The sequence below is a fragment of the Mustela putorius genome, unplaced genomic scaffold (assembly GCF_011764305.1).
Source record: "Mustela putorius furo isolate JIRA1106 unplaced genomic scaffold, ASM1176430v1.1 tig00000095_pilon_pilon_pilon, whole genome shotgun sequence".
NCBI lineage: Eukaryota > Metazoa > Chordata > Mammalia > Carnivora > Mustelidae > Mustela > Mustela putorius.
In genome coordinates, this window is record NW_025421280.1 from 12,688,835 (window position 1) to 12,716,057 (window position 27,223).

The 27,223-nt window shown below is 38.7% G+C and overlaps 1 protein-coding gene and 1 long non-coding RNA gene across 3 annotated transcripts in view; one reads left to right on the forward strand and one right to left on the reverse strand.

Annotated features, from left to right (window-relative positions):
* The window catches only part of FHIT (fragile histidine triad diadenosine triphosphatase), a 1,433,622-nt gene that overhangs the window by 686,584 nt on the left and 719,815 nt on the right, over nucleotides 1–27,223 (forward strand). The window lies entirely within an intron of this gene.
* LOC106005086 lies at nucleotides 5,981–11,221 on the reverse strand. The gene is made up of 3 exons (XR_001178242.2): nucleotides 10,990–11,221; nucleotides 8,052–8,197; nucleotides 5,981–6,131 (listed from the first exon to the last, which is right to left on the reverse strand). It is a non-coding gene; the product is annotated as an uncharacterized LOC106005086 (long non-coding RNA).

The window sequence follows — 27,223 nt, forward strand, 5'->3', positions numbered from 1 at the left end:
TTCTTCAAAATTGACATTGAAGCTTAGATACTCCCCAATAGTGGGACTATTGCTTGTTGATAATTTGATTTGACAGGTTCTCTTCGTAAGTTCATTGCTTTAACCTCACAGTGTAAGCATATATTGGCTTGTCTGATAAGATGAGAAAATTTAGGCAGATTCAAGAAGCTTAAAATGAAATTTAATGAGTCATGATCTTCCTGGATATATTCATATCCTACTTATTAGAGAAGTTTGAAAAATGCCTGCCATCTACACATTTATGCCTTATTGAAAAATCAGCATTTTAAATCTAAAATTCACACCTTAGGTCCTTTTTGTCTGTGTGTCTGTTGTCCTTAAGTCAACATTTCATGTTGCTCTCTTTACGTAAAAATATATCCTGATTTTCTCCACTCCCCTAAATTCCAAATGGCTTTGAGGAAGACTGTTTTATGTAAACAAGATTGGGAAGCCCTTGATTGAAAAGGGACTGGAAGGAGGTTTGAAGCTGACTAAACATGCGGTACAACTTCTAGAAACCTTTTGTGCTCTAACATGGACCTTAAAGCAAATATGATTGTAATGGAACTTTTACTTTTGTTTCTATTTTTAAAATTTTAAGGTAATTGGGGTACCTGGGTTACTCAGTGGGTTAAGCCTCTGCCTTTGGCTTAGGTCATGATCCCAGGGTCCTGGGATCAAGCCCCACATCGGGCTCTCTGCTAAGCAGGGAGCCTGCTTCCCCCTCGCCCTCTGCCTGCATCTCTGCCTGCTTGTGATCTCTCTCTCTCTGTCAAATAAATAAGTAAATAAAATCTTTTAAAAAAATAAATAAAATAAAATTTTAAGGATGAAATTGGTAACCTACCCCAAATATCTCAATACTTATGAAAAGGCTTTCTTATCCTATTGAATAGCTGATGGTTATAAAATGAAATGCATTTAAATCCATGGCTAAAGATGATTAAAATATCATACAGAACCAAAGCATTCCAGCTGTAGATGTTCATTAAATTGACCATTAATAACTTGTGATAAAAAGGAATATTACTGCATTCATAAATTTTATATGCAGATTTTATTAAGCTGGCATGTTATATTAATTGATTGTCTGACATCTTCTGGCTGTGGCTGAAGATAATAGTGTTTCATAGACATTTTCTATAATCTGAGAATTCTGATAGACTGTTTCTAGCTAGTGATGTTTTTGTTCTGGTTGGCATTTCTTTTGCCCAGTATACAATTAGAAAATATAATTATAGCTTTGAGTATGAAACATTATAAGGTTAGTTGTGTCAGCATATCTATTATAATCTTGCTTTCTGTAGGGCTTCTGGTTGAGAGAAGAGAAAAAGGAGTATGTAAGGAGAGGCAAGAAACTATGTGTCAATTTGGCTCACTCTATTGTCGTCTCAATAATGAATTAGTTCCACTTGTTTCTTGAAAGGTAAATGCACTCTCCTTTGCTGTTACCTAATGTTAAGATGATATTTCAGTAGGTTATTGTTTGCCTTTCAGATCTGTGCTGCTTTAATATATCTTTTAACGTGTTTCTAGCAAACAACTTGACACCATTTGATTTTGTCCGTTTACTGTTGACCCACCAGATTGCTTTCCACTTAGAAATCATTAAGGGCTTGGTGCAAGGTGTGCTTTTCAGGTTTGGAGATCCAGCTTATCACTTCTCGGGGTCTTTTATTTCTCTTCCTTTGCTTTCTAATGTTTTATTTTCAGAGGTTGAGGATAATGTAGTGCAGGGGTCAAAGCATGGACCCCTGTGGCCAGAATGCTTTAATGAGAGGCCTGAAATTGCTGCCTGGGCAAGTCACTGAACATCTTGGGACCTGTAGCCCCACCTACAAAATAGTGTAACAATCATATCTACCCTATAGGGTTGTTTGGAGAATTAGTTCAGTCATGAGAAGGGCTCAGAGCATAGAAAGTGCTAAGTAAGCTAGCTGTTATTAATACCCATATGCACACATTAGTAAGAGAGAAGAGGTGAAACCTCCTTTTTTTTCTTTTTTTTTTTTAAAGAGGTGAAACCTTAATCACATTTGTCTTTATGCAAATCAAGTGAGAGGTGATTGAGGTCCCCACCTGAATTCCTCCCCTGCTCAAGTCTGATGAGAATGAGAGGTTTTGAGTATTCTGGGCTTGAGTATTTAGGGTTGTAACCTTGTGGAAATAGATATAGCTCTCTCAGCCTCAGTTTCTGTTTTTTCTAAAATGGGGATAATTATGGTAAATCAGTGATGGGTCGCTGGGGTAAATATATCTTTTTATCTGAGAATAAAATACACATCTGGTACACAATTTGAGTTCAGTAGTTGGCTCATTTTATGATACATCACATTTTTGTTATCTGCTTAAAGTGAGAGGGGTTGGGGGGGCAGTAGTGGTGTCTCATGTAGTATTTTAACTACCAGATATTATGAAAATAGTAACTTACAATTTGGGGGGCTTAATACATACAACCAAGTAAGAGTGGCTAAAACCATATCACAAAATCATTCACAAAAGCATTATGAGTATTATTCATCTTAGCCTGTAATTGCCTAGTTGCTAGTAGAAGATTGTCCTTTGCCTTGATTTGTTTCGGAGTTTTAGAATTTGGCCATGTCTTTATATTGTGAAATTCATTGCCCATTTTGGTTAAAAGTAAACTTACTAAATGTGAAAGCTGAAAGGGTTACTTTCCACTGTTACTTAAATTTGAAGAGAACTGAGAGCCAGTGTGTGTGTGTGTGTGTGTGTGTGTGCGCGTGTGCGCACGCGTATACATATACTCATATACATAGCAGAGGAGAGAAAATGACTGACTACAAGGAGCTGACTTCAGTTTGATGCCCTTGTTTTGTGTCTGGAAAATTTGAAATAGGAAGGGTTGTCATACTTTATAGCCGTCTGTGAGCATAGTCATCTTCTGCCGATGAAAATAGGCACAGGCCCTTTTCCCAAAGATGAAAAAGAAATTAGGGTAAGCTAATGAAAATTAGGCAGAAAGCCTCAAAATTAGCATATTGACTGCTTCGCCTTTCACAGTAATGGTTTAAAAGCCTGTTATGTAATTTAGATGTGCGCAGAATTTTTATCTGAAGTGAGCAGATGTTCTGGTCAGTATCTGAGCAGTAGAATAGTAGAAGCAGGTGTGAGTGATTAGTGAGTGGGCACAGGTGACTTTAGTTAATGTTTGTGGGGTCAGTGCTACATATTGTTCGGACCAAAAAGGTATAAGCTAGATTCAAGGAAACTCCAATTTGATCATAGTCTTGGTGTCCTTGTTTAATTCAGTGTGCTTTTCAAAATTCAAACACTGATAAAAAAGAGTTTAACTAATGCTCCATTAAATTGGACAGTGTTGCAAGCCAGGGCTTTGATTGCTTTCTAAGAAATGGAAAGTGCAAGCACACACTTTCTAATGAGATTGCATGTTTTTTTCTATGCCTTCTAAGGATAATTTGGTACCTAACTCAAGTTGTATCTTGAGTTTGATTTTTTAGATTTTCCAATCAGGACCCATACCTCTGAGGAAAAAGAGGTTGAAATGAATAGGTAGCATTATTTTAGAACTCTACCTGTTCTGGAGGGAAATGATTAATAATGATATTTACTGGAGGAAGATAAGATTTTTTTTTTTCTAACTGATGTTACTTGTTGTATATTATGCACACTGACAACGTGTTTATTTTTTCCCTAATGCCCTCTCAGCATTGTTATTGTTTTCTCTTCGAGATCCCAAGCCATTTCACATCATCTAGTCCAACCCCTGTGTCTCTCTCCCACCTTGGAAGTCCTCTGTGTAGCAGGAAGTGTGGGATCCATGAGTTAAAATGGAAGGACTTCTGAAGGTGGATTAAACTTTATATGTAGTTACTCAGGGAAATATTTATAGTTTCATGTTTGACACAAAAAGTTGACATGAAGTTTCTATTTTGATTTTACTTCTGGCTCTTCTACCCGAGATTTTTTTTTTTAAATCTTTTGATATTTTGAACTTGAATGAGAGTTAAATATTGTTACGTATTTGTGATCAACAAAACAACCACCATATGTGGAATAGTAATGCTTGGTGTACCGGAGAAAGTAAATTGGAAGAGCTTTTTTCTAGAATCTTTACACATGAGCTATTTTCTGTGTTTTCCACAAGAACTTCTGAAACATCCAAGATAGCCTGTTCTTTCTGTTTATATAAAACTCACATGGTATTTATTGGTTATTAACCATATTGTTTAGAGAGCTGGACTAAACAACTCAACTAAACATATGAGACTTGGACTTGTTTATGTAATACTAGACAACACAGGATTGCCAAGATTCTGTGTAGTCATAAATGCTGATTTAGTCATACTGGTTATTAAAATATCAAAATATTTCTATTGTACATAGCCATTGCCCGGAGTTCCCAGGAATGCTCCCAGACCTATTGTTCTAGCAGTCCTGCATCCTCCCCTATACTTTCCTGCAATCCAGCAATCATAGAACTCACCCCCTGCTCTGCAGAGGTCCTGCAAAACCCCATTCCCCCAACATTTCAAGCTTCTAGAAGCCCTTCGCTTTAATAGATGTGACATCTGAATGGGCCTACAATGAATGTTGAATAAGTAAAAGGTTACTTGGAATAATAAGATAAAAGGGAAAAGTATCTTTCAATCTTGGTATGAAGTCCCCTAAACTGCATAAGTGAAAGGAAACAAGTAACAGCAAAATCTGTCCTAGGGCCGGGACTGAGCTAACCATGTCTGAAACACTGCTGGGAAACATACCTGGGACTTAGTAAGTATGGTGATACACTGAGCATCTCAAATAGAACCTTTAAATTCAATCATAAGAGCTAAGTAAATGTTTGACAAGTCTGCCACCACGCCCCCCACCCCCAGCATTGCTTTGGTTTCTTGATCTCTTAGTAAAGCTTTGCATTTAAATCAAATGGATGTGCTCTCATCTTTATGTTTTGAGCAGCTCCAGGGGCTTTGTCTGGGTTTTCTTTCTAGCCTTTCCTTCCTTCACAGAACACTTGTACTTGGATCACAGAATGTTGGCTTCACAGAGGGTCTAGTAAATATCTGAATAAAGAACCTCTAATCACTCGTTTTTTTTTTTTTGTTTGTTTGTTTTTGTTTTTGTTTTTTTTAATTTTAACAGGCACTTAGAATGCCCATCCACATTCCCTATGCTTTGGCTGCAGAAATGGATTTTCTGGGAAATGAACTTGAACTTTGTTACCTGGTTATATCTTTGGGATGATGGAAAAGGGGAGATGGAAGTAGGAGTCAAGCTTACTGCATAAGTGGCTTGGCATTAAGACTTTATCATCTCTGAATTGTGAGAGAACGAGTTGAACTCGAGACTCACTCTTTTGTACTATAAAACATGATGATGAAGTGTTTTGACTTTACGATAGGCTTACTTCTCTCCATTAACAAGTTTGAGATAGGCAGGCATCACAGAAAACCCCAGGCATGAAATAATTGAGAGGTGAATTCAAAATGGATTATGTGTAGCCTGTAGAAGTATGTAACTGTACCTATTAATTGCTACACTTCACATCTGCATTGTCTTCCGAATGCTCTTGAAGGAATGTGACAGCGGAGGTGAGCAGAACCTAGGCTTCTTCATGGTTATTTTTGTGCGTGGATCCCTACTTGCATAGTATTTCCACCTTTATGTTTCCAACTCTGAGCAGTAATTATACTTGAAAAAAAGAAAGGTAATTATAAAATTGCAGCAGCCATGAGCCTTAGTTTCTCATTCTGCTTTAAGCAGCTTCTGCAACCTGCTCAGAATGTTCTTCCTGCTTTTGCCTCCCTTCATGGAGCTCTCACGTTGGTGTCCCCCAGGTCTTGAGTACAGTGTCCGTGACAGGAATTCAGGTGTTTGACTTGCCTCAAGTCCCTTATTCTGCCCCTTCCTCGCTGGGTGCCCCTTGCTCAAGCCATGAAACCTTTCTAGGGGTGGTTGTGAGATTGGCCCAAGGATCAGGCATACAACATCCTTAACAAATATTAACTCTTATTATCATTTACATGGTGTTTATGGTGACCCAATTTGCTTGTGGTACAGTTACTTGGTTAGAAATCATTTGACTGTCTCAGTCCTTCCTGATGTTTCTGGAACCTGACGACACATACTTCAATTTTGTGATCTCTCTGAAAGAGCAATAGAAGAATGATTTCAATTAACTCACATTTAAATTAACTTTTTGAGAAGTTGTAGCTTAAAAACAAAACTAGTGATGCTAATGCTTTTTTAAAGAATTAAGTTTGTACTTAAGATATATATGAGAAAATTGGAAATTTAATCACTAGATAGTTAACATTGTTTTTGTCATTGTTTTTGGTATTTTACAAGACCTTTAAAACATATTAATATTGTTAATATGTTAATTTTTTAGGATCTTTTTAGAAATGTTTTTTAAGTCCTTGTTTTTTTAAAGCGATACATCTGGAAGTATGTAAGTCGAAATTATGTGATGACTGATTTGCTTCCAAAGAAATTGGAGAGTGAATTAGGGTAAGATTGGCTGTGGCCCAAGATTGGCAATGAGTTGGTCATTTTGGCAAGGTTGTATGTCAAGATTGATGTTACTAGTCTACTTCTGTATATGCTTGAAATTCACCATAATAAAAATAAAATAACAAAACTAGGTTAAAGAACCCTTAAACTCAGTCATTATTACTAGTTACAGTAAACATATTTACCAAAAGGTTTCTATCAGCTGTATCTAGGTCACTAGGGTAGACAGGTTGGCTGATGGGTGATAGGAGTAGAGTGTGTGCAAAAAATGAGAGAAAGGCTCTCATTTGTAGTCGTAAGTTGACCCAAAATATGTGATAAAATCCAAATTTGTTTGTACAGGGAGGCCCATTGAAAGATAAAATATGCATCATCAGATTTTCCTTTTTGAGAAGTGTTTTGATTTGTTTATTGAAAGCATATCTTTGAGGCATAAAAGGGTTTATATTTGAAGTTGTTAGGATTTGCTTGCATCCAGAATATTACCTTAAATAATTAATGGAGGAAACATCAGAGCCTGCCCTTCTCTGACCTATAGATCTTTAGACAGCGCTGAAAGAACCGATGGTGTACAGTGCTTTCTTTGCCTAACCTGTCAGGCCCCTTCGGAGGCATCCTAAATTTGCTGATGGATTCTAAAGTAACTGATGTTTGATGTTAGGCAGCTTTGGGGGAATTGTTCAAAGGATTGGGATGTTTGCAGTGCATGGAAATGTATGCTTTTTATGATCTGTTCAGCTCTAACTCTTTGAGACCCTCTATTTTACGATTAGATGATGCTTTTAAAAAACTAAATTGCATCTGACATATGGCTTGATCTTTCTTCCTCTAATTACCAAACAAAACCAAATAAAATTTCCTATTGGAGATTCTAGCTTTGAGTCATGTACTTTTTATTTTTGATTATATACACTCTCATTTTAAGTATCCTGTAAATATTTATTGTACCTTCTATCATATTTGGGAAATTGTGCCTTTTTCAGTTCCCATTAGAGTTGACAGCATATATTAGTTTATAGAGATAGCCATTATAACAAGAATATTCACTGATGGGTACACAGAAATATATCCTCTACTGTGCTACTTCATGCTGGTCAAAAAGTCTTAGACAAACGACTTTTGATAGGGAAACTGTTCTTTGGAATATTCATATCTTCAGCTTAGAGAGAGAGACTTATTTATTTTTTCTGTGATCTCACTGCCATTACTGATCAGAGTTTAGGGTCTGTGTATGAGAAGGTAAAATATCTTTGACTCCCTCATTTTTTTTCCAGAGAATTTCAAAGTCTTTGATGCTAGTGCCTTGTCTCTTTCAAATATTTACTATTCCACCCCCTTCAACCTCCCTACACAGATTTTCAGTGCCTCCTGACCCCTGCATTTTGGACCAATTAACTTTATGTCCTCTAGGACACTCAGCTTTTGTATCTGAATAAAAATATTTGCAAATGCTTTGGGGCAGTGTTGCATAGCACTATAACTTTGATGTCAGTTAAGGGACAAAGTCATATTTCCTTTCTTCCTTGGAGAATCAATAATGTGGTCATACTTACAGAGACAGGCACGTCTGAACCATGGGCAGGCAGTACATTATTTTCAAATCTCTTTTCTCCCAAAGGTCCCTCAAGTCTAGTTCTCTTTGACAGTTTCATCATGAGTGCTCTACAGTCTTGTTGTCCTGGGCAACCTTAGAAAAGTTCTATGGAAAACAATATAATTAATACAATGTCTTTTACTGGATCCTGTGTCTTATTCCCAAAACAATAGTTACATTGCATTTCATTTCAATAGTGCACTCCATGGCATGTGGCTTGGATTTGATATGTGGTGTGATTGTATTCTCTGTGTCATTGGGAATTTTGAGCATGTCTTATGAATAATTTCCTGATACCTTCAATATGCTCTTTCTTTTATTCATTTATTTGTTAATGCAAAAAAAAAAAAAAAAAAGAGTGCGTGTTGTGTGTACGACATTTTGCAGGGTATGTGAAGGACCATGCAACAAGGTAGGGAGGAAAGGCTTTCTGTAATGCCTTTTATATGCCTTACATGTAAGAGTATGGGACCTGGTACATAAATGGTGGTGGTCTTATTGGCATTCTTGTTGCTGTTGATGCTTCTGTGCCTCTGATCATCATCATCACCATCATTCTAATGCTTTTGTCAGATCTCATTCTACTCTCTTTATAGAGTTTGATTTCTTTGCTGAAAGAGGCGTTAAGAACTGTGATGATAATCATGGCTAGGCATCATGGATTGGAGGTGAGAGCATCCTATAAAAACCTAATGTGTTTTCAATAAATGAAGTTCATTCTAATCTGCTTGACTCCCTTACTCTTGAATTTGTTGACTAAGATTATTCTCTGATATATCGACCAGGACAGGACCGAGGTCATTAAACCCAATTATTGTGAATGGTGCCGGCTGTGCATTCACGCTGCCTGGGGTCAATTCCTGATTCCCATTCTCAGTACCTGTGTAACTTTCACTCTCCATCTTATTTCTTCATGTGTAAATGAGGATCATAAGATTAATGCTTGTTGGAAGGATTAAATTTGGTAGTAAAATAAGTGGTCACCCAGTGCCTGGCAGGTCAGTACCTCAGGGCCATAATTTTTGTTGTTGCTCTAATTGTTTTTATTACTATTATTTGTTATTACTTTGTTTCTTTTTAAATTTCTGCAACGAGGTCCAAATTCCTAACGTTATACCCAACCAAGAACCTATGTCCTTGTGTGTGTTGTGTGTACTTTTGGCTTTCTGAAGTGAGTATATGGAACTTGAACTCAACCAAGATAATTCACCTCTCATTCATACCATGAACAGAGTAGAAAATAATCTTGTGCTGTACTTTTGTTAGGGAAGCTCAGATTAAGTCATTTTACACTGTAGACTGATCGTTAAATCCGACTTTCAGCCTCCTACCCACGGAGACAAAAATAATTAGTATGTGCTCTACCTGATTGCTGAAACAGGCATGTTTATTTTCTCTGTGTGTTTACATTTGCTTACCTATACCGATTATTACAAAACATCTTTGGCATGAAATCTATATATCAGAATAGTAATGTCATAGTCCTTGCAGTAGCTGTAGATTGCAAAATTTTTATGAAACATTTTAACAATAGGAGTGCCCTTTCTGGGCTCTGCAGAGAGACCTCCAGTTACTACTGCATAACGTGGCTGGCTGATACCTCACAAGATAGTACGTTCAGTAGGCATGAGCTAATGATTATCAAAGGAGATTCAATAGGAGACCTAACTCTCTTAGAAACTCCAAGATGAACATAAACATTCAAATTCCCTTTCTGCATCTCTCTTCAGAGCAAAGGAGTAGATAATAATAGGAAAGGAGTGAAATATTTGCCAATTCTCTTTGTAGTCTTCATTTTGTGGACCAGCCATTTTTCTGATTTTTGTTATGCTTGAGATTATGTGTGAAACATTCTAAGCAATGACGTTGCATTCAAAGAAATGAAAAAATAAAAATCTAAAATCCTCAAGCAATTAGAATCATCTTTCCCCTCTTTATGGATTAAGGACAGACTTTATTTTTCTTCTTTTTTTTTTTTTTTTAAACCCTTCTTTGTGTTTCTTTCATAGGAAAAAGAAAGGTGATTTTTTGAATTTGATATCACAGTAGATTCTTTCCTTAAAAGCACTGAACTCTACAGGTATAGTTTTGTTTTTATTAATACTAATTTTTACATGAACTCTGTTCTTGGAAAACAGCAATAGATAAAGGAATCTGCTACCCTTGTGTTGAGGAAAAAGGCTTGCAAAGAACCACTCTTGCCCAGTTGGCTTACATATGACTAATGGGTGCCCCTCTCCTAGGACACAGACCCCTCCCACATTCCCCTCCTTTGTCTGAAATGTTTGTACCCTTTGTCCAAATACTTGTTGATGGGGCACCTGTGTGGCTCAGTCATTTAAGCTTATGCCTTCAGCTTGGGTCTTGGTCCCCAGATCCTGGGATTGAACCCTGTATTGGTTCCCTGCTCAGTGGGAGCCTGCTTCTCCCTCTGCCTCTATGCTCTCTCTCTCTTTCTCTATTGCAAGTAAGTAAATTAAAGAAACAAAACAACAACGACAACAACAACAAAAACCCACAAATACTTGCTGACTTAAATTGACCACCCTGAAGCCAAGCATCTCTCCTCTCTCCCAGGCCAGGAATTTTCCCCAGTCCTTGATCTTCAGAATGCAGTACAGCTCCTGAGAGCTGGCTGACCTCAGGGAAACCCTTTACCTCGTCAGTTGCTCAGTCATGCTGTGCGCTCATCCCATTTTCCTAAGCCCGGGTCTTTCTAGATGTGTTTGCCCCTCCCTAGAAAAGAAAATTCCTTTCTGCCTGACCTTAGAGACAAGAGCTCTCTCCCTGCCGCATTCGTCTCCTTCTTCCTATCACCATCGTCCCCCTCTCCTTACTGCCATCATCGTTTCAAATAAGGTCCATCTTTACCTAAGCCTGGGTTTGTTTATATTTACCTTTTGCATTTATTTCCTCTGTGACCCACAGTTGTTGCCTGGTTTTAGTGTTTATAGCATCTTCATGCAAACAGTAATGGAACTTCCTATGTTCTAGAGTCTTTGTCTGGAACTTTTGATACATTGGCTCTATTTCTCTGCCTCTTACAAGGGGAGTATTTTTATTTATATATTTTATCCCTAAGAACAATGAAGTTCAAGGTATGTTACATCGGTGGTGCGGTACTACCTAAATGAGAAGCTTGGAGTTTGAAGATTGCTATGACTGACTTCACAGTTGTTTTGTTTTGTTTTTCTATACCTGCCACTGTGAAGTCATGAAGGCAAGTAATAATGATGATGACAGCTGTACTGTTGAGTGAATTGGTGCTAGGTTGGTTTGTTTGTTTAGATTATACTTATTTACTTGAGAGCAAGAGCACAAATGAAGGGAGGGGCAGAGGGAGAGAGAGAAGCAGACTCTTCACTGGGTAGGAAGCCCAACATGGGGCTTGATCCAAGGACCTAGTGCTTATAACCTGAGCCAAAGGCAGATGCTTCACTAACTGAGCCACCCAGATGCCCCTGAATGCTAGTTTTTATGCTAACTCCTTAGTGTGTATGTTCCCTGCATAATACTGACCACAGAGCAGGGAGGTTAATGCCATTAATACTTCCTTTTAGTTTACACTAGAAGAACATGAGGTTTGTGCGCTTGAGCTGTTTGGGATAAGCCCAAGAAGTCGCTATCTAAGCATGTATGTAAATGACCACTAAACTGGTCCCCTTCACCTTTTCACTATTAACAGGCCACCTGGGTTCCAGGATACAGCCCATCCACTTACTTCTCTGCCGGCTTTGGTTCTGAGCACACACTTGCTTCTCCAACTCAGCCCCTGGCAGCTTTGCTGGTGTGGTTTTTCTGGTGAGGCTGTATAGCTTGGGTTTCAAAGTAATAACCACAGTATTAAATCTGTTCTGTCTTTATGTCGAATTTAATGTTTATTTGCTATTTTGCACATAAATAAAGGATCGATTAGGAAAATAAGGCTTTTCAGACCCTCTGGCATATGTCCTATTAGCCAAGGGGGAATATATTTAAGTAACTGGGTTGCTTAATCTTCCCTGACCTTTAATTCCTTCATCTGTTCAACGGGCATCACAAGATACCTAACAGATAGTGATGCTGTGAAGTTTGAAAGATTAATGAATACAGAGTCCCTGGCCTAACACCCAGCACACGGTAAATGCCTCCTCAGTTGCTGCTGTTATTTTACTGTTACTTTTTTCCCCCCTTTTCTCCGAGTGATTGGCTTATATCAAAGGAGTATAGTGTCTTTTTATGGCATGAGCCAACTTCTAGAGGTGGGAAATGGCAGCTAACTGAGCGCATTGTAAGAGTCCCTGTGTTTACTATTTAAATAATGCTATTTAAAAATTGGAATTGTATTTTGTTGAGAGTGTTGCACCAGCGAAATTGAGCCTCCTGTGCCTCATGTTTGTTTGGATGATGTAGTTAATGATTTTATTATCCAATCATTAATCAATGCACAAATGGTATGAAAATGAACATTGTGGAATTTCCAGAACATTCCAAAACTAGCCATTAATTTAGCCCTCTAAAATTGGTCTATAAACATGACTGTTTGTTTGTTTGTTTGTTTGTTTTAATTTATTATATATGAGCATAACAGATGCCTTTTGGGGCTTCATCCATTCTTGTTACTATTTATGATCCATCCATCCTTAGTTGATTTAAGATTCTGAGGCTTCCTTTTTCATTAGTTCTGAATTTCTCAAATTACTATAATGTGAATACATGCTCATTTTCCCCTGGGTGTAAAAATAAACTTAATGATGAAAATTATTTCAGCTTCCTATACCAGAAGGAAGTCTCGCCTTTGGTGTTGGTGTGGTCAGGGTTGACCCTCACGGCCCTTTGTCAGCCTCGTCTACTTCCTTTCTCTTGAGGGCTGGGCAAGCAGACACGGTGCCTGGCCAGATTGTGTCACTGCTGGCTTTAGTGAGAAAAAAGCAGCGGAATTGATGGAGATGACTTTTTCCTGTTCTGAGTCTAAGGTTCCATAACTGTCTCCCAAAATGACATCTCTGCTTCTGATACGGCTCCAGTGTTGTTACCCACAATTCCCCGAGGTGAGGTTTCATGTGCAAGTGCCTTCAACTCCATGTTTCTAAAGAATTCATTCCCATCAAACTGCTCCTTCTTCCATTTGTTCTGTCAGTGAAGGGTTCATGGTCTGCCCACCATTGCCTTTTTTTTAAGCCTGGAAATATTCTTCTCCATATTATTTCCCCAGTCCTGTTTGTTCTCTCAATCCCTCTTCTCCATTTCCACTCTGTATCCCAACCTCAGAGCTGTTACCGTCTCTCTCTCTCTCTCTCTTCCGATCATATTTTAATGGGTTCCTAATTGATCTGCCCGCCTCCAGCTCCCCTCAGCCCTTTAGTTAATCTTGGAACAGTGCTCATACAAATTAAGTGCTTTAATTACTGTTTGATTTCAATTGAACTTTATGGAAGAAACTGGCTATCTGTGTGGGGATGGATTTTTTTAGTTTTGGTGCATATCTTGTGACCAGCACCTTGAGAGCAAAGAAGTACCACTTTCAAGTGCATTTTACCTGTTTGTTAAATTTCCTTTTGCATCATTTATGGTAATACACTTTGGTGTGCAATCAACATAATAGCTTCAGCTCTTTCAACTTTTTTTTAAAGAAAAGGATCAACTCTGGAACATGTATCTCATTAGTATTAAAAGTACTCAGTCTCTGTAAAATGAATATAATAAGAGACATTTCTATAATATAAGACCAAAGCAGATAAATGTCGGGTTGTCAGAAAACTTAAATGAATAATGGTATTTGAGGCATTTGTTTTTCTTGCAATTTGAGAAATGATAATTACTGGTATTTAAAATTTCCCCCCAACTTCTCTTGCTTCTATGTCTTGGGAATTGGGGGCTTTTGGACTCATCTTGCATTTTCCTATCCTGTCAGAAGTTTCTTGAGGGATTATCAATGGTTTTCTGTTCTCTGTGAAAAACAAAGAACATACAGTTGAAAGGCAGCAAAGACTAGACTGCTTTTAAAGTAGAGCATTTTCTAAAACTTTGCAGCATGGAAAGAGTGGGAATTTGGTTTGAAGAAATAAATGGACCGAAGAAGGAATTGTTTAGAAGGTAATTTTTTAAAAGGTAATTGTTTAAATTAAAAAAAAATAATAAAAATTAAAAAATTTTAAAGGTAATTGTTTAAAAGGTAATTGTTCAAAAATTCTTATAATACCATCTTGGCATAAAATTAGTTTAGTAAGTTAAATAGGATTAATCCGAAATTATCCCCTTTATTTAAAACTCCTCTTGGAGTTTTAAAACTCCTCTGGGTGGCTCAGGGGATTAAGCATCCAGCTCTTGGTTTCAGCTCAGGTCAGGATGAGAGTCTTGAAATTGCGCACTGTATTGGGCTCTGCGCTGAGCATGGAGTCCACTTGGCATTCCTTCTTCTCTCTCTCTGCCTCCCTTCTCCACCCACACTTTCTAATGACAGGAGAAGATTTGATGGTACTGACTTAACCTGAGCCTTTAAAGTCATGTCAAGAATGTGGGGGAGGAGTGCCTGGCTGGCTCAGTTGGTGGAACATATGACCCTTGATCTCAGGGTCAGAGTCATGAGTTCAAGCCCCAGTAGGCATAGAACCTACTTAAAAAACTTCAGGGAACCAGTAGGGATTTCTTCTCCTTGGGTCATGCCTTTTTGAGCAAGAGACCAGGGGATCTTTTAGTGAGCTGAGTTCTGTCAGGGTGTGGCATATTCTGTAGATAGTTGGATGTCCGTTTCCTTCTACATTTTAAAAGGTTTTAAGGGGAAGTTAAAACATCTAGTGATACACCCACATTCTGATAAAGGGCTAATGATGTGCTCTCCCGCAAAAGAAACATCTGAATCTCTGTTTGCAACGGTCTTACTAGAAGGGGCAGGATTTCAACCCAATGTGGATGTTATTTTCTTAGGTAAAGTTACACTGATTTTTAGAAAATTAATAAAGAATTTTTTTTAAAAAGCCCTCTCACACCCCTTTATGGTGCTAGGTCCTGTGCTAAATACTCACCCTAAGTGTAAGGTAGAGAGCATTACATCATGCGTTTTACAGATGTGGCTGCGGAAGCCCAGGGGGATCAACTGCTCAAGAATCTAGGTTCTTTGGGTTAAAGCCATGTCCATAACCATGCCATCCCTCTGGACATGCTGTAAACTCCTCTGCATGGATGGCTTTGCAAGATCATGATTATTAGGATTCAAGATCTTTATGCTCTTTTCCCCCCAAAGAAATGTTGGGTTCAGTAGAAGTTTCCAATCTCTCTTTAGTAAGGGAGGAATAGAGAAAAGGATGGTGGGGAGAGCAGAGTGATGTGTATTGTATCACTGTCAGGGGAATTACAGTTTTTAGTGCCAGTGATTCTGATTGAAAGACTGAGTTCCTCAAAGTTCTACCCTTGGGCAGGGTTCAGTGGTTAGTCTTGTGGAATTAAATCCATATACACTGAGGTAAGTACAGATACATCGTGTTCTGTCAATTTGCAGAATTTTGGGGGGGAAGTAAACCTGATTCCCAAGAGATAAGAAAAACAAACTTTTTTTTCCCCCCTTCTCAACATTTACATGAAATAATACCTAAATACTTTTAAGTGCGAACAAATGTCCCATGGTATTCAGTAATGCGATGCGGTATCTGTCTCCTTCTACTAGTCACAAATGAAGGAAAGATTTTGAGGAGAAATGGCATCATTTTTAAAATGTTTGTATTCTCAAAGTTCTCCTTCCATGCTGAAGTCTGAGGAGGTGATGGATTGTCCCACTGGTGAAGCTTGGGGAGAGATTAGCTGGAGCAGTCACCCTCCCCTCCGCCCCACCCCCAGCACAGTGCTCAGGGGTCTGTGCACGGTAGGCTGCAGGCGTGCCTCAGGAACATGCAGGGTTGGTTCTGTCTTGGTCAGTCTGTGAGGGAGGATCATGCCTAGTTAGTCCTGACAGGTTAGAAGGTTCTCATGGTTCACGTGTGGGTACATCAGGGAGGACTTTTGAAACACCTGTACCTCTTGAGGGACCTCTCTGAAGTGATTTCCTATTAGTCTAGGGATGAAGACAAAACTGTTTACTGTGGTCTACAGGGCCCTACTCAGCACGGTCCTGACATGCCTGTCACCTCTTACCTCCTACCACCCACTGTCCCCAGTGCTCTCTGCCACTCCGTGCCTCTGTGCTCTCTGTCCAATGGGCTGGTTATGAGTGCTTGTGCTCACCAGCACCCCCCCCCCCCAATCCGCTGCCCTTGGCAGGTGCATTGATCTCTTCCCTTTTCTCTCCCATTCCTTAAGCTTTTAGCTCAGATGTCATTTCTGCAGTTGTGGTCTGTTCTCCCTACTTAGGTCAAATCCCTAGGAAATTATAGATTTTTAGCATCCTGTGTCTGTTCTTTGAAAACCTGCCTCAGTGGTACGCTTTGGGTGTTTGAGAATAATGTGTGAAAGAGAGGAGAGAGGGTCTGATGATTAAGAGCCTGGAATCTCAAGCCATTCGGCTGCACCTCAAACCAAACTTGGCCTTTCAGCAGCCCTGTGATCTTTCTGTGCCTCAGTGCCTCTTCTGGGACATGGAGATGTCACAGCCCCTCCTCCTTAGAGATGTGCTGATGATGAAATGAGCTGATGGTAGACTGGTGCCTGATGCCCAGAAGGGGCTCATTATGTGGCAGTTCTTTGTAATATTTGATTAATAACCATTCTTCCATTAGACTTGACCTCTAGGTGGCAGGGGCTGTGCTGTTTATGTTCAACAACGTCCTCCTGCTCCTGGCACGATGCCGGGCCCATCATAGGCACCCTTTCAGTGCATGTGTTGACTATGGGCCGGCCCTGCAGTAGGCAGACTGTGAATGCTTCACCCTCTGAATCAGAACTCGAGTCAGTAATGGCATTTAAAAATGTGCTCTTGGCATGCAAATGTTGCTAGTTTTTCCCTGGCAGTTGGGGCACTTTCTGTACATTACAGAAAGTAATGGGTACAAGGATTGTCTCAGCAAATGGGTCAAATGGGTCATGCAACCCAGAATCCTGACCCTGACGCAGGAGTGAGTCCTATCTTGCATGCGTGTCCTGCTTCCACTAAACTGTGGTTTTCAGATTTTTATTTTAAAACTGCACAGTCTTTTTTTTTTTTTAAGTTTCTTATAATCTTATGTGGAAACTCAGTTTACTAAACTGATTCCATTTAGAGGTGCTCTTGTTAGGACAGAGAAGGGCTTGTTTGGGGTCTCCCATCCTCAACCTGCCTCTGACTGCCTTTGAAGAACTTTGCCTTAAACAAAATTATGGTCTGTTTTCTAAGACTGTTTGCTGAGAAACTGACTTTGAATGCCTAATGGACCAACGTGCAGGTAACATTCAGAAGAAAATGCCTTCAACATTTTTATCCCATGTAGGGAATAGTGTTGACCTTTGAATAGCATGGGTTTGAACTCTGCATGTCCACTGATGTATGGATTTTTTTTTTCTTTTTTAAGTAATCTCTACATCCAACCTGGGGCTCGAAGAGTCTCATGATCTACTGACCGAGCCAGCCAGGCGCCCCTCTATAAGGAATTTTTTTCAGTAAATTCAGCACAGGACTCATGATTTTCTTAACACTGCCTTTTCTCTAGCTTACTTAATTGTAAGAATACATCATATAATTAATCCATATACAAAATTTGTGTTAATTGACTATGTTGAGGGTAAGGCTTCTGGTCAGTAGGAGGCTATTAGCAGTTACGTTTTGGAGAATCCAAAGTTGCACATGGAATTTTGACTGCCCTGGGGGAATCCGTGCCCCTAATCCTCGTGGTGTTTAAGACTCAACGATGACTTGAAGAGGTCCTGTCTTGCATAGCTGAACAGTTCTTAGAGTACTGGAGAGAAAAGCTGGCTCTATGGCATGTTCAAGGCTACTGTATAGCTACTTGCTTTCATTTTAAAGAACAGAGATGTTAAATATGAGGAAGAGAAGAATGTTGCTATCTTTTTTATTAGTTTCTTTATTTCATTTAACTGAATAATTCGGTATGGTTAATGTCTCCCAGGGCTGCTGGGGAGTCTTTCTATGCATATTTATATATATTTGTATCAATAGAAGAGAAAAGAAAGTAAGTATAGAATGTGTGAGAATGTTCCATGCTAGAGTCCACATCCTTCAGTCTAAGACTAGAAATGGTAAAATTGGGGGCATCTGGATGGCTCAGATGATTGGACTTCTGACTCTTGATTTTAGCTCAGGTCATGATCTCAGGGTCCTGGGATTTCGAATTCTGTGTCAGGGTCCATGCCCAGTGGAGGATCCTCTGGGGGACTCTGTCTCCCTCTCCCTCTGCCCCTCTCCCAACTCATATGCATGCGTGCTCACTCTGTCTTTAAAATAAATAAATCTTAAAAAAAATAATGGTAGGGTAGAATTGGATTTGTTGCTTTGTTTTTAATCAAAAGGAAAATCATGATTCTCACTCTTCAATAGCATATTTATTACCAGAGAATTTGAAATAATCAGACCTTTTTTGGTGATTCTAGAAATTAGTTCAAATAAAGATCTCATTTTTCAGTTTGAAGAAAAAAAAAAGTTGGTTACACCATGGAATGGAGGAGAATTGTTTTAATTTAAGGATCCCCCCACCACCAAACATTAGGGGATTTTTTTAAAAGAAAAGTTTTCTGTGCCAGGGTTCTTATATATATTCTTTTTTGTTATTTTTTTAAACTTAATTAAAAAATACATTTTCTTTAAATAAAGTCCTAAGTTTGGGATTGATGACTAAGGATCCCTTAAACTCATGTCTACTTAAATTAATTCACTCCTTCCAACATGAATTTTCTTCTGAACAAGCAATGAAAAAATATTTAGCTTATATAGGCCATCTGGCTTTAAAATGTGGAGAATTTTCTTTTAGGCTGCATCTATTTTAGTGAGACTATAGGATCAGAATTCCAATGAATCCTAAACAGAAGACTCACAATTCAAATTTTAATGCTTTGGGGATTATAAATCACACCACATATGGGATGATACATGTTTTGGGAGAAACGGATCCTCCTGGCCCACATGTAAAATTAAAGCTGTCTGTATTCTCTGTTTATTGAATGTAGTTATTTTACCAAGATGGATCTGAATAAACAGTTCCTGGATTTTTAATCTTATCATTGGGATAATTAAAAAGCGTAAAAATGTCTTTTTGTCAAATTATCCTGCAATATAAATGCTCAATAATGTTCTCAGCTTACAAGTTTGCTCAGAAAAAGTAATGGCTCTCCCTGTTTTCTCATGGTTCATTTTTCACCACCTAATAAATAACAAGGAAGGGTCTTTACTTTCCTTGGAAGGAAGCGATGAATCCTGTGGTTAGTTCAGGATATGGGACTTCTTTCCTCATAGGTCTTGTACTCTGACAAGACAAGATATTTGGACAGAGATATTCATAATTACTATAGCCAAGAAACTTGGTTTATTTTAACATTTCCCAAAATATGTACTGAGTAAGTTTATTCCCCAAAGGGCCAGTAGAAAAGTTCAAGACAAGTTCAACTGGTAGGTCTGTTGGAAGACTTCTCAACCTTTAGATATTTTTATATGTGAATATGCATCATGAAACTCTGAAAAGAGGGTATGGAAAGGAGGGCAGTGATTGCCAGTGATTTCCAGGAGATTTGACCCTAGAAAATTATGGAGGACTCTTGTGCTGGTGACAGCATGGGGGAACTTTGTGTGTGTGGGGACATGTAGGCTTTGTTAATACAGACTTTCCTGGGTTTTTGACAACATCGGATTCTAGATTCTCTTGGGCTGCTTCACCCCAGTACTTGTTTCTGAGATTGGGATGCAGTTTACAATCATCACACACTTGTTTGCCTTCCTTAATTCCAACCAAGCTATTAATGAATGGATGGTGCCTTTGAATTAAGTAAATTATTAAGTAATGCAGCTTTAAATTAGAATTTAGTCATTATGTTCAGCCTATCCCACAGGAAGTTATAGTATTAAGTATAAACCATTAAATGAGAGGAAAAAGGCTATTCTGTTTTGTGGAAAATTCATTTACTATGATACAATGAACTTTGTTTTATCGAATTTCTGGAATCTGGTTAAAAAATAATTACCACTCACAGTTTTGGGTAGCTTCATATAGCTGTGGCCCATGCTAAGTGCTTTACACGTGGGGGGTGGTAACCCCATTGTAGAAGTGAAGAAAATGAAACCCAGAGAGATTCGGTAATTTATACACCCTATCGCTGTGGGGGAAGGTGATTTCAATCCCAGGCAGCCTGACTATCCCAACCTCCTCATTGTTTAACTTCACTGAACGTTGTTACTTATTTTCGGGTAAACTTTCTTACACTTTGGCTTTGTGGCAAGTTCTAGTGAGTCCTTGAACTGGGTCTTTACTAGGACCACCTCTAGAGGGGCTCTCGGCAATGAGAGATTCCTGGGCCGAGTCCCCAAGAGATACTTATTCACCAGCTCAGGGGTGAGACTTGGGAGGCTGGTTTTCAACGTTTTTGTTTGTTTCTTTCTTTTTAATATAAAAATGTTCAAGTGGTTTTGATTAAGCTAGATTTGGAATGACTGATGAGCACATAAGAAGTGCGTTTCTTTCCACCAAAGGTTAAAATGTAATAAAATGCAATTAAATTGGGTTTAGTCCCCAAACCATGAAAAGCATAATTAAATGTTGTATGATCCAAAAGGCCCCCATCCTATCTCACAGAGTACCGGGATGCCGATGTCCTGCATCCATTATTGGCACCTGGAGGTGGCAGTCAGGGTGTGTTGAGGAAACAGATAGGCATAAATCTGCTTGGTACCTTTGCCTGAAATGTATGAGGGTGCCTTCATGCCTCGTGATCCATATGGTCCTCTTACTTAAAAACCTTTTTTAAGAATAACCTCAGTGTAAACTGTCACAGATGGAGATGAGTAAGATGTCAACACACCTGACCTTTCAATCTTCAGCCCTGATGGCAATAAAAAAGGGAGCCCCTCTAATCTGCCTGCAAATAGCTGCAGCTTCCTGGATCTGGTCTAATCAAAGGAACAAGCCCAAAGGGGCTTAAAGGATTCCATGCTGCCGCGGCTGCCATTAATTTAATTGCTGCGTGCAGTGAATTATGGGGGAGTGGAGTTAAACACTGAAATCTTTGGGACAAGAGATTAAGTAGGTTAGTTCCATAATTTGCGTTGTCTTTAGGAAGGGACACAGTGTCCCACCCACAGTGTGACTTAGCAAAACTGATAGCTATGTCTAAAGTCAGCACGGAAGGGGAGTAGCAAGTCAGGCCTGGTCTTGGGAGGTGGCAGGGGTGAGTGTGACCGTGGGTATGAAGTAAATGCTCTTGAACTTCAGTGAGGACTAGGAGCCTTCCTCAGTTGAGGTATCCGGAAATTATGCAACCTTTCTTTTTCCCCCTGGTCTATGTGATAAGTAAAAAAGATACACCTTTTCAAATATTTATACTTATTAATATTTAAATGCAACTCTGTGTGTTTTGTGTTGTACAAATCCAGCTGTGAGCCAACATTATCCAGGGCATCTGATTAAATGTGAATTAATTGAATCTGGTGGCCCTTTATATGCCAACTCTTCCTGTTAGTCTCGCTAACTGGCATGGTCTTCATGTACATGGGCTGGATGTCTTTTCAATTAATTGACTAGTTAAATTGATCAGTTGACTGCAGGAGTCCAACCACTCCTGGACTCAGTTTACCCAGTTGTTTGTGGTCTTTAAACTGCATTTGGTAAGCAGGTGCATTTAATAATGGCTTGTGATCCTTTAAAATAAAATTATTGTTTTCCTCCTTATGGATTTCCTTTTTCAGATGCCAGCCTTATCAACTAGCCCATTTTTCCCTGTGACAAACATTTATGAAAGTAAATTTCCTCCAGTTGAGCATGTGGATGTTATAAGTCCAAGAGAGCAGTCATTTGCAGGATTCCGCATTTGCACAAGCTATCATTGGTTTTAGTTATTTCTGTTAGGTTGTATAATCTTGAGCAAAGGGCATTTGACATACAGGATATTGCTCCTGTATGTGAGTTATGTGACTCCTGTATGTGAGCTAAAGGATTCTTTTTAGGAATCATGATAATATCCATAAAAATTATTAGGAATGGAGCAAACATATATTGAATGCCTACTGTGTGCCTTGCACTGCACTAATTAAGCAAAATGTTATCTCATTTTAATTAATGCTTACAACAAGCCCATCTTCATTTGTAATTGGTTGGTGAGACTTGCATATAGATACATTGCTTTCATCCTGTTTCATGAGAAAGAGTAGGCTTATGAGAAGATGGCATGTCTGAAACTCAATAATTGGGGGGTGGGGACAAGTCCTCCAAGTCTAATAGGAAGTGAGTAGTTCTTGTTGTCTAAAACCCAGACTTAAAACGGAGTTCAGTCTTTGGGGAAAGAGAATCCTGTCTGATCTTCATGAAAACCCAACCTGAGTTGGAGCCTACGTGAATTCTGTTAAACATCTGCCTGCAGTGGCCGAGTTCACCTTCCTTTTCCTGCTCCCACTCGTTTACCCCCCACATACACACCTTACCCCCTCCTGACCTTCATTTGCATTTAGAATGTAAGTCTTGCTTTAAAAAAGAAAAAATATATCCTCAAGGTGCATATACTATAATATAGTAGATATGGACATTGATTTGAAAGTTGGGTTCAAATCGTAGCTCTAATATGCTTGAGCTAATGAAACTAGGGTGTGGGTTTGAATCTCTCTGGGCCTCAGTTTCCTTTAAAACTCTGAGTAATAGTACCTTCACCCTGGAAAACTATGAAGATGAGATCATGCATGTTATAAGCTTAGCCCAATGGCAAGGACTTTGAAAGGGCCCAAGATGTATGTAAGAAATGGTGGCCGTTTTTTTTTTTTTTATCCCCAAAGATAGATTTGGGACTTAAAAAATTAAATTAGGTTAAAAAATAATGACTTTTGGTGCTGTGGGATTTGTGAGCTCAAGGACTTGGGTTGCAAGAACAACAAACACGAGCCTGCTTATTTAATAGAACGTGCCCGCAATGAGGGGCTGATGGGCTTTCAGCTCGAGGAGTGCTTCAGAATTTTAATTATTTGGAGGCGCTTCCCAGGGTAATAGAACTTGCTTTATGGTTGCTTTCTCTCCATGTCAAACCGAAGGGATAATTGTAACAAATGAGCATTCGCATGCCAAGATGTGATGCAGCAGAGGAATTTATGGATGTTGATGATCATCATCATCAGCATGGCTAGGGCTCTGGTTTGATCAGTAGCTGAAGACTGCTTTCTTAAGATGAAATAGTCATTTAAGCAAACATAGCATCTTCTCTTGGAGTTCTTCTTGTACAACACTCCTTTTATTTATTTATTTATTTTCTCATAGGCATCGAAGACTCACTACTTGGCATGGTCTCCTCCGTAGTCTGTCTGTTCATACTGAGCTTTTCCAGGGAGATTTATTGCTCTTCCTGGTGCTCTTATTAGCATCCTTTACATAGTTCTTCATGGCACTTGTTATAAGGCAAAAAGTAATAATGATATAATTAACATCCTTAGGGCAGCTGCTATTCATGGAGCGAATATGTAGATATACTGTATGACATGGAATTAGGTTAAGAGCACTGCTTCCTCTCACTTAATCCTCACAAACCAGTGAAGTAGGGATTTTTATTGCTTCCATTTTTCAGATGAGGGAGAAGTTGAGTTAGAGACCTTGAGTGATGTACCTAAAGTCACACCTAGGATTTAAACCAGGGCTGACTGTGCAGTCTGAGAACATAGACACCACTGATCCAAAGCCACCTCTCTGTTGTCCAGTTCTCTGCTTGTTTCCAGTCTCCTTACTTGCCAGTAAGATCCCATGGCTTCCTGTGTGTATCTCATACCCTAGACTGCTACCTGGCATGAAGGAGGCATTCAAGCAGTAGAAAGAATGAATGAATTCAGGCTCTCTGCATGGTGGATACTGACAAAATGCTACCTAGGCTTTAAGAGCTTAAAAGTAAAGTGAGAGAATTTTAATAGCATCATTTTAAGTGACAGACCACTCCTCTGTGTCCACAGAAAATTGAATATAGTGGAAGGATGGCAAAGTTAGGTTAGAAGCATTCAGATGTGGAAGTTCTACAGGGCACTTGATTTTTTAAGGAAAAAAAAAATCTGCTCAGGCATATGATAATTAAACTGTTCATGACAGCATGTAATTGTATCATTATGCATATAACTCTGTTACTGTCATTTAGGTTATAAGAGGGAAGAGTGTCAAATCTTTCTCATGGTGTTTAATTTTGTTTTTAGCTTTTCCCAAAGAAAGCATGCAGTTTGTACTTTGAACCTGTAAACTCTTGACACATCTTTACATTCTTCACTCTTGTGAATCATTCATAAAATCTATAGAAATGACTCACTGTCCCTTTTTCATAATTGAGAGTCAGATCTTTTTTTATGAAGTTTAGATAAATCTTCCACTGTTCAAGGCCCTTATATGTGCATACTTTTAATGTACCTTGTTTTTTTAACTTTGTGTCGTATTTGGAGTTAATACTATTAGTAATACAGCCTGTAAGAATAACAACTCAATTTATTCAAGACCATTTTAATTAAAAATATGTGCTAACTCTTAAGGGACCAGGTGGAAATTTACTTCTCTGAAGACAGGGGTTGCTGAGCAAATTAATAATGTAAACAAGATTTTGGAGGGAATATTTAATCAACTCAAGAGAAGAAACTCTACAAGCAAGCTCCAGCACTATTTTAAAAAAAAATTTTTTCCCCCCAGCAGTTTAGAGCTATCCATTGACATTCAGGAGAATTGATGTGTTAATTACTAATCATTGTGTTGAATTCATTAAGCCTTTCACATTAAATACTTTTATTTGGCCACATTCTGTTGGTCTCACACAAAATTGAATGTCGTTGACTCTAACAGGGCTACATGTTGAATCCTTCTTTAATAATCACTGTTTGGCACTTTCCACCAAATTTGTTGTCCTAGGCACACAGTAAAGCCTTTTTGTCTCACCTTTGCATCTGTCAAATGGAAACTTGGAGAGTGTTCCAAGATTTAAATGAGATAAATTGTATGCTTCGTTTGTTGCAGTGCTCAAGAAATGGGTTGTTAATTCATAGTCCAAATTAGGGCAGTTTCCTTACCAAGTGGAGCTGCTTCTGCTGTAAACTCTTCTACCTTAGAGTTGCAGCATCATTGTCCTAATGCAGAACCTAAAATGACACGTGGTTAGAATATTCTACCCCTTCAGCCACCTCTACCCCCAGAATTGGTCAGTCATCCAAGAAGTCCTACAGAAGTGTAGAAATAAAATGTGCTATATTTAATGATTTTCCTCCAAGCAAACTAAACTTGTAGAAAATCACAAATTTCGAAACATCAATGGGAGTTGCCCCACTGAATTGTGCCCGGGATTTGTGATTTAAGAACCTGCTGAAATTTGGAATGAGGGGGTTCTTGAATCCCATGCGAGCTTGAAGCCCATGTCTTTAAGTCATCCTAATGGTTAGGACTATGTTCCTTTGCCAAAGCTGTGATTTTTTTTTTTCTCTTCTCACATTGCTAGAATTGGTCAAACATTTTGGGCCTTGTGAAATGCACCATGCTACCTGTGCAGTTTGCTGAATTGGGAGTGTTTCTCCTGATCGTAGTGAGTCCGGCTTCCTTCCTTAGTATCATTTTCTTTGCCATTCAAATAAGAAATTTGAAATACTTTTCAGTTGTTAATTTATCTTCAGGCAAAGTCAGGTTGTTCTTTGAATCTCATTTCCCTTCTTGGACTCCTTGCACCAGCATTATCAATCGATACTAAGTATTCTTTGTGAAATTTTTTGTCTTGTATTTATGTTTTCTGGAAAAGGGCATGGAGCAAGTATTTGTGATATGGTCTCCTTTCTTTCTTGCTATTTTTTTTTTCTGGAAACCTCATAACAGCTGAATATGTCAAAGACAAGATGTACCAGACCATTATAACAGGAGATGATTTTATCCAGGCTCTTACATAAGGGGGAATGCTCACTCCTGAACCAAGTCTCAAAGAAGGAGAAGAGTTGAGGTTGGCTGGTGGTTTGTACAAAGATGGCTGATGTAGCTTTGTTTGTAGTTGTGAAAAACTGGAAACATCCTAGATGTCCAACAGTAGAGGATGGTTGATATCAGTTATGGCATTTAGAATGGCATGTTTCCTAGGCAAGTGTTGTCAGAGATGAGGTAAACATTTTGAGGTTTTACAAAATAAGGGCATCATGAGGAAGGGTGGATGTGGCTCTCAGAATATCCAAGGGCAGATCAGTCCTTATATTGTGGGATGTTTCCCAAAACACAAAAGGGTACGGATTTCTTGATCTTGGCTATTTCCTGGGAGCATGGGGTTCAGGTTAAGTTCAACGTTGCCAGATAGATAAAACTTCATGAAAATGATTTTTTTGTACAGTAATAAAAGGTAATTGGGCTTTTCATTAAAATTGTTCTTTTGCTAATGTTTAACTCAAAACATTTCAATATCATGATGGCCTTCTTAGTTGGCTTAAGAACTTCTAGAAACAAGTTTTCATTATACAAGTAACAAGTATCCATTGTGACTCTAAACTATTGGAAACAGTTAATTTGAAAGAAGTTTTATCTGTTTATAAATCCCATTGCAATAGCTTATGTGGATAAAAGAGATTACACTGTTCCACATATTAAATACAGATGGAAACCAGTTTTTTTATTTTCTATATTAATCTAAGGTAAGGTAAGGATTTACTTGTGATATGAAACTTTTTTCTTTTGAAACAAGTAGTTTTGTATTTTAAAGCCTTCTTCCATTATAAGAAACAACCCTCCCACCCACACCCCTTCTTCCTCCCCCGTCCCCCGCCCTTCATTTCCCTTTATCTTCTTTCTAGTCTTCAAGTATGGAGCTTCTTCCAAATACGGAGCTTCCCTATGCCTATCCTTTCTGCTTTGCATTGACCTTTTCCCTTTACTGTCTTATCTAATTGCATAGCTTTCCTCTGATTATCTCTTTGTGTATCAGCGATTCTTAGCCTTTCTCCCAGCCAACATTTTAGAAGGGGAACTACTGATTCCCACCAGCACAGTGGATCCTATACTAGTGATTCTTCCCAGAGTTCTCTGAAAGTCTTGGAGTGGGGACTACTCTGTAAAGCACTCTACACTG